The sequence below is a fragment of the Ursus americanus genome, chromosome 8 (assembly GCF_024610735.1).
Source record: "Ursus americanus isolate L20-20 chromosome 8, mUrsAme1.1.p, whole genome shotgun sequence".
Taxonomy (NCBI): domain Eukaryota; kingdom Metazoa; phylum Chordata; class Mammalia; order Carnivora; family Ursidae; genus Ursus; species Ursus americanus.
This window is the reverse complement of record NC_142134.1, coordinates 30201428-30208822: the sequence shown is the minus strand read 5'-3', so window position 1 is coordinate 30208822 and position 7395 is coordinate 30201428.

The following is a 7395-nucleotide window of genomic DNA, read 5'->3' as shown; positions in this document are numbered from 1 at the left end:
AAAAGAAAGGGATTGTGTTTGCCTTGCTGATTTCTAAATAATTATTGTTTAGGGCAATCTTAATCTGTTAGTAACTCAAATTTTACCTATTAGATTCAGAGATCCTAAATCATTTGGCTAAGGTCTTACAAATAATGTATAAAAAATCAGCTTCAGAAAATAATTTGTGACTTCCAAGTCATGTAGGCTTAAATAATAGAGATGGTAGAGAGATTAAGAAAGTTTGTGGGAAAGATTCACAGTGAATGTATTCTTTTTTCCTTGAAATTGATCCTGTACGTCAACCATTCTAAACAGAAGTTTTTGAGAAATTTAGATTCTTTCAGTGCTACTTTCAGTGCTACAGGCTCTTTCAGAGCCTAATAAAATAAGTAAGTAAGTAAATAAATAAATAAATTCTATGAGGTGTTATAAATATTAGGAAATTTGTTTATGGCAGGTGGGAAAGAAAAAAATTTGAGAGGCACTTAACATTGTATAATAGTTGCTTTTTCTATTTATGAAAATGGTATTTGCATATTGCAAAATAATTCTAGAAGTTACAGAAAACATGGACTTAAATTTGTTCTAAATTTCACTTACAGAAACAATCACTATTAATATTTGGGTATTTAAAGAATATTCTAAAAACCTAGAATATTCTTTAAATCCTCCCCAAAATGAAATTATATTATACACAGCAGTTTAAGCTGAATTTTACTTTTTTTTTTTTTTTTTGAAAGAGAGAGAGAGCCTGGGGGTGCATGTCCAGTGGGGAGGATGAGAGGGGAAGGACTGAGGGAGAGGGAGAGAATCCTAAGCAGACTCCATACTGTGTGTGGAACCTGACACGGATCTCCATCTCAGGACCTTGAGGTCATGACCTGAGCCAACATCAAGAGTCGGTTGCTTAACTGACTGAGCCACCCAGTCGCCCCTAGTTTTACTATTAAGAAGAATTATTTCTTCAGAAACATTTTTGGAAGCAGAATTGCTAATCAAAGGTATGTACTTTGTAAAGTTCCTACTAATTTAAATACTCATCAGAAGAACACCAATGCACCTTTTATCCACCCTAGTGGCCAGCATTTGATGTGGCGAAACTTTATGGGATTGTATAATCTTATAGGCAAAAATTGTCAGTCATCTCATTGTTTTAGCTGACATTTCCTTACTTATATCAGAGCTTGACTTTTTTTAGCTTTCCTGATTTAATGTTGTTTTTAAGGGGGTAGGTAAACTTATTAATCTTTTCCGGTTTTTCTATTAAAATATTTATGTTCTAATCATTTTAAGATCTCTTTATATATTAAGGATAATAATCATTTTTCTTCCACAAATAGAACAAAATATTTCCCAAACTTGGCATTTTAATTCTATTTATTTTCTTGACAGGAATTGTGGCATGCAATTTACCTTTGCATAATACCATAGTGTTTATTAATAAATTTCAGGTTTTTATTACTTATCTTATAAGAAGGTAAGTTCCTCAAAGACAAAGAATGTGTCTTATGCTTTAAAAAATTGCATGTGCAAAGCAATTGAAAGGAATGCTGAATAAATACTTGCTTTTTATATCAGCATTGATAAGGAAAAGAGCCTCTAAATTGTAACCACACATGCTTACAATGACCGCAATGCACGGTATTCTTCACTGCATATTTTAAAAAATAATATTCTCAAATTGTGAGCCTAGTGATACTGAATAAATGTTCTAAAGTTTTTATTTTTTAAAAAATTTTAAGGATTTTATTTATTTATTTGAGAAAGAGAGCCCCCAAGCATGAGCAGGGGGGAGGGACAGAAGGAGAGGTTGAGAAGCAGACTCCCCACTGAGCAGGAAGTCCCCCACGCATCACAGGGCTGGAGCCCAGGACCCTGAGATCATGGCCTGAGCCCAAGGCAGACACAACTGACTGAGCCACGCAGGTGCCCTAATTTTTCTAAATTTTTTAAAGCGCAAGTTCAAAAATGGAAAGTGAGAGGGAATGTTAGAACTGGAAATGCTTTTTTTGTGATACTTAACTCAGGGCAATGACAGTTTTTCTCAGATTATGTTGTTTTTCCTAGTTTTCTTTTAAACTTTGACCACACTTGTTTTTATTTTCCTTATCCAAGACTGTGCAATTTAATATTCGAATATTTATGTTCCTCAATTTCTTTGTTTTTATATCAGTGGTTTCTGCATGTATATTTTTTTTAGTTACCTCTCTTATGAATGTGTGAGTCCAAAGGAGAAGCCAATCTTTTGTGCAAATTTGCTTCCCTGTAAATTCTTGGGCATAGAGCCATCTTTTCCTTCCATGATAGAAATAATGGTAAGAGTCACTTCCTTGAAATTCCTTGTGTCATCATAGCTCATTTACCTGAGAAGGCAGGGATTAGGAGGGAGATGAATCTATTTCCCTCTCTGAAGGTAGGTTACACTGACATGTCACCAGATGCTCTCTCCTCACTTCCTTCTTCAGAACTGAAGAAGTCTCTCATCTGAATATTGACATCCCTGTATACTCAGTCATCTTTAATGAGCAAGAAGAATGATAGCAGTAGAAGGGTCATTATTCGATAAGAAATATCCACAAGAAATAAAAATTATTGACATTGTGAACTAAGTGAAACTATCCCAAAGTGGGCTGTCAGAATCTGGATCTTCTTTCTTTACATGTCTTCAAAATCAAAGTCATCCACTTGTTCAACACTAGTCAAAGTCCTTTGATGATGGCAAAACCTGGAGCTTACTCCTCTTCATAAACTAATTGTCTTTCAGGGTTTCACTTAGGGACACCAGGTGGTGCACTGTAATATGAATGACCCAGAATTGTGGAGCGCACAACATAAACAACTGTACTTGCTGGTGCTATAGACTAGCACTAATCCCGACCTTTAGAATGCACTTGGTAGGGGTGCCTGTGTGCCTCAGTCAGTTAAGCATCTGCCTTTGGCTCAAGTCATTATCCCAGGGTCCTGGGATGGAGCCCCAGATTGGGTTCCCTGCTCCATGGGGAGCCTGCTTCTCCCTTTCCCTCTGCCTGCCGCTCTGCCTACTTGTGCTCTCTCTTTATCTCTCTGTCAAATAAATAAATAAAATATTTTTTTAAAGAAAGAATGCACGTGTTAAATGTTTTGATGAATGAAAGGCTTTTAGATTTATGTTAATAACCATAGTTAGATGATGTACTATATGAGTTTTTAGTCCTAAATACAGGAAGTGAATTAGTTTTACTTAGACAATTGTGTTTGGTAAATACTAGCATATAATTAATCTCACAATTATTTTTACCTCTAATTGTTAATTTGGCCTAAAGTGTAAGTAATCAGCCTTCAGTGGGAACATAGTACAGTGATGACATCATGAACTTCTGTATCTGGAAGATAAACGAGTTCAAATTCTCCCACTTACTTGTCACTTGTTGGGTAAACCCTCCTGAAACCAAAATGAGCACAGAAGTAAATTCTCATATATAACTGCCACCAATCAAATATATATTCTCTTCTTCCTCAAAAAAGGGAGGTTTTTTGGTTGGGCAAGACAAGGTTCTTGGGGCTGTGTGTATGGATATGTATTCTTTCTTTTTCCTTTTTTCTTTCTCATTGTTAATAAAACTGATTTTACAGAACAATAGACGGTGAATGTCTCAGCACCAAAAGTTGCAATCTTGGGTGTTACCGGAGTGTTCAAAGAGAAAATCCCAGTTTCACAGCTGTGGTTTTTGTATATCACCCTGGCCTTCTCTTGCCCCCGGAGAAGGAAATAAGAAAACCTCCTACCTGATGTCTGGTCTTCTTCCCATTTATCCACACCCCACCCCACCCCACCCCACCCAACACACACACACACACTCCCTTTCTAGGCAGAAAGGGAGGCCAAGACAGCTGCTTTCCTGGGAACCAGGCCAACACACACACACTCTGACTCACAAAAATACAAGGAGCGTAATCCCGCTCTTGTTCATCGTAATGTTAAAGGGCTTGATTTGAAGACCTTCCCTCCTCTTATTCCAAGTGGGGGAAGAAGCAGGTAGAAACACAGGTTAACTCTCTTTTCTTTAACAGACCTGGGAAAGGTGAGCAATTGCCTCCACTGTCCATACTTCTGCCTGTGGCTTCCATTTCTTGAAAAAGAAAGAACAAAAGCTCCCTTGAGGAAGTGAGTTTTTGGCCTGAGACCTCATAGCTGTCTCAGCAAAACATGGAAATGATGTTTTCTGTTAATATTTAATTTGCACTTTAATATCCCAACCTTCGCCCCATCACTTCTCCCTCTCAGATCTGTACAGCTTTGGAAACACCTGCCCCATATCTGAACCTTGTCCACTCTCAGCCTCAGGAAGCATGTGGCTGGGCGAGAGTCCCTACTGAAGAGGATGCATGCTATACATTTTTTTTTAAAATGGATATTTAATAATTTGTGTTTTAGATTGAGTAGTAGTTTTTTGGACATACATCAACAACTGAGTCAAAAATACTATACAACCAATTTTTAAAGATATCTTTAGAAATTATAATTCATAGCTGAACAAGTTCTTAGAAAAGTTTTCTGCTGTCTCTTAATCACCTACCTTCTAGATTTTTACTCAAATTGCTTTTGCAAATAATTGCCATCATTCACTGCTTTAGAAGAAGTTGTATTCTTAATGTTTTTAGGAATTTTAGCTTTCATAACTTGAGGTAAACATATCAAAGAGCAGCTAGTCTAAGATGTTAGCCTTACAACTATTTGAAATATAGAACAAATGGCTGTTTTTATTTTACCTTCATGAAATAAAATATATTTTACCTTTAAAAGGTATATCAATAAAACTTGCATTTTGCTTTTGGTAAAATCAGGGTGATACTATATCTTATAGTTATTGAACTTTTCAAAGTTCAGATTCATTTGCGATCTGTGAGGCCTTTTATGGTTTTGTATATCTCTAAAGAAATAAAGAGCTTACTGTCATGTCACCTGACTATATAGTGTATGAATTGATGCAGCAATTTGAATATACATCCTGTAAATATCTCAATGTACTCAGAAAATAATAAAGAAATTTACTGGGATGTACTATATGGTGACTAACATAATATAATAAAAAATCATTAAAAATAAATAAAGAAATTTAACCAGGGAGTTAACACAGAATGGTGATTCAAACTTCTGTAAATACGCATGGCTCATGTATTTGCTATCCTGGTATCATTTTTAACTTTTCCTGAAGAATTGTAACTGAGATAGCCTGACTACACTGAAAATCTGTAAGGGGCAAAGGCATAGAAAGCATAGAACGGTGTATTATAACTCACATCCTTACCTCATTCACATTGTCTGAGTCTCTTTTGTCCAGGATATAATCTGTTTTGTTGTGTTATGACCTCATTTTTAAATCCTCTTCACCAGGGCACCTGGGTGGCACAGTCGGTTAAGCGTTGGACTCCTGATTTTGGCTTAGGTCATGATCTCAGGGCTGTGAGATCGGGCTGCAGGTCAGGCTCCATGCTCAGTGGAGATTCTGCTTGAGGTTTCTCTCCCTCTGTCCCTCCCCCTGCTCTCTGTCTCAAATAAATAAAATAAATCTTTTAAAAAAATAAAAAAATAAACAAATCCCCTTAACTATCTGGTCTGCACCATTTTCAGCCAATTACGTTAGAGATTTAGAGCTGAGGGTCAGAACTGAAGATACTTTCTAACCTGGTCTCTGTCACTCTGCTAGCAGGATGGCCTGGGGAATATCCCTTAAATTGTCCAGTGCCAATTTTCTAAGTTAAAAGCACTAACGTTGGTCAGCATGAAGTAGGATTGTATAGCAAAGCAGAATTGCCTAGATTTAAAATGGCAGTTCTCCTGCTGGCCATTAGGGAAGCTATATACTATCTCTATATTTCAGTCATGTCTTATACAAAAGGGGACAATACTGTACTAAATTCATAAAGACAATGTGCACATTTCAGAAAGTGTCCCTGAAGTGCTTCATACTGTGCTCCAGTGATAGGCAGCGCTAAGCAAGTATGAACTTTTATCATTATTTTTCCTGCATTCACTTTCTAATTCAATGGCAAGGTAGGCTGGAGCTATGGATATGGCTTATGAGCAGTGACTAGACAGAAATGAGCTATTTCTCTGAATTTTTAACAAGCCAGTTGCAGTTCTCCTCAGAGTTTTATGCACAACAAAAGTAACTTTATTCCACGGAACTGCCATCCACAGCTGGCTTCCCTCTCAACTCTGCTAGATCTACTTTGCTTTAGAGGGCAGTCCCTAGAAATTATGTTTAGGGTTTTCCATTCTATTGTCTCAGGAAGCTCCATCAGGACACCCAACATTGCTACTATGTATCGATGTGTGCCATTAAAGCGTCAGTGCATGTCTGCGTTCTTTCCCCTCCTTAGTTTTCTTACTGTCTTCTTTTATCAGCCCAACCCCCAAAACGCAGACACCATAGGAATCCACTGCTCCCTACACTGTTCACATCTGCTCTTACCAAATTTGTTCTCAGGAATTTTGAAGCCCTTGTAGTGCTTTGGACATAGAAGCTCTTACTACAGACACAACAATAAAAATTGTAACTTCTGTTTTTATTGAGAATTTATTTGCTTTGCAAAGCAAAGCATACCATGGATTGCTGAGTTAAAATATGATTTTGATTATCGGGTCTCATGTTCAAATCTTTAGCAGATATCTAACAAGGTAATGTAAGTGGAGCATGCTTATCAGTGCAAATTATTTGACTGTCCCAACCATATTGGCACGGATGCTACTCTTTTCTTGACATTGCCTTAAATGAGGAGTGTTTGTAGTCTGAGAGTGAAACAGAACATAAGGCTTCATAATTATTAGCAAGAAGTCACTTGTTTAATACAAAACTGTTTCTTTTCTTTTCCCAATTTCACTCCAGCTGAATACTAATGGAGTCTGGTTTCACAGGCACATTTTTTTAAAAAGATTTTATTTATTTATTTCAGAGAGAGAATGGGAGGGGAGGGTCAGAGGGAGAGGAAGAAGCAGACTTCCCGCTAAGCAGGGACCCCATGCGGGGCTTGATCCCAGGATCCCGGGATCATGACCTGAGCCCAAGGCAGACATTTAACCAACTGGGCCACCCAGGTGTCCCTCACAGGCACATTTTTGGGAGTGTGTCTTACAGTAAAAACCACCACAATCTATCATTAAACTCCACAGTGCCGAAGCCAGTGCTGCTTCAAATTGCATTTTTTAATTTTTTGGCAAAGAATCCATAAAATCTTTTATTTTGTGCTATTACGTAGTAACCTCTAGTCACCAGGAGTTGTTAGAAATCAGAAGGAGGGGCGCCTGGGTGGTGCAGCGGTTAAGCGTCTGCCTTCGGCTCAGGGCGTGATCCCGGCTTTACGCGATCGAGCCCCACATCAGGCTCCTCCGCTATGAGCCTGCTTCTTCCTCTCCCACTCCCCTGCTGTGTT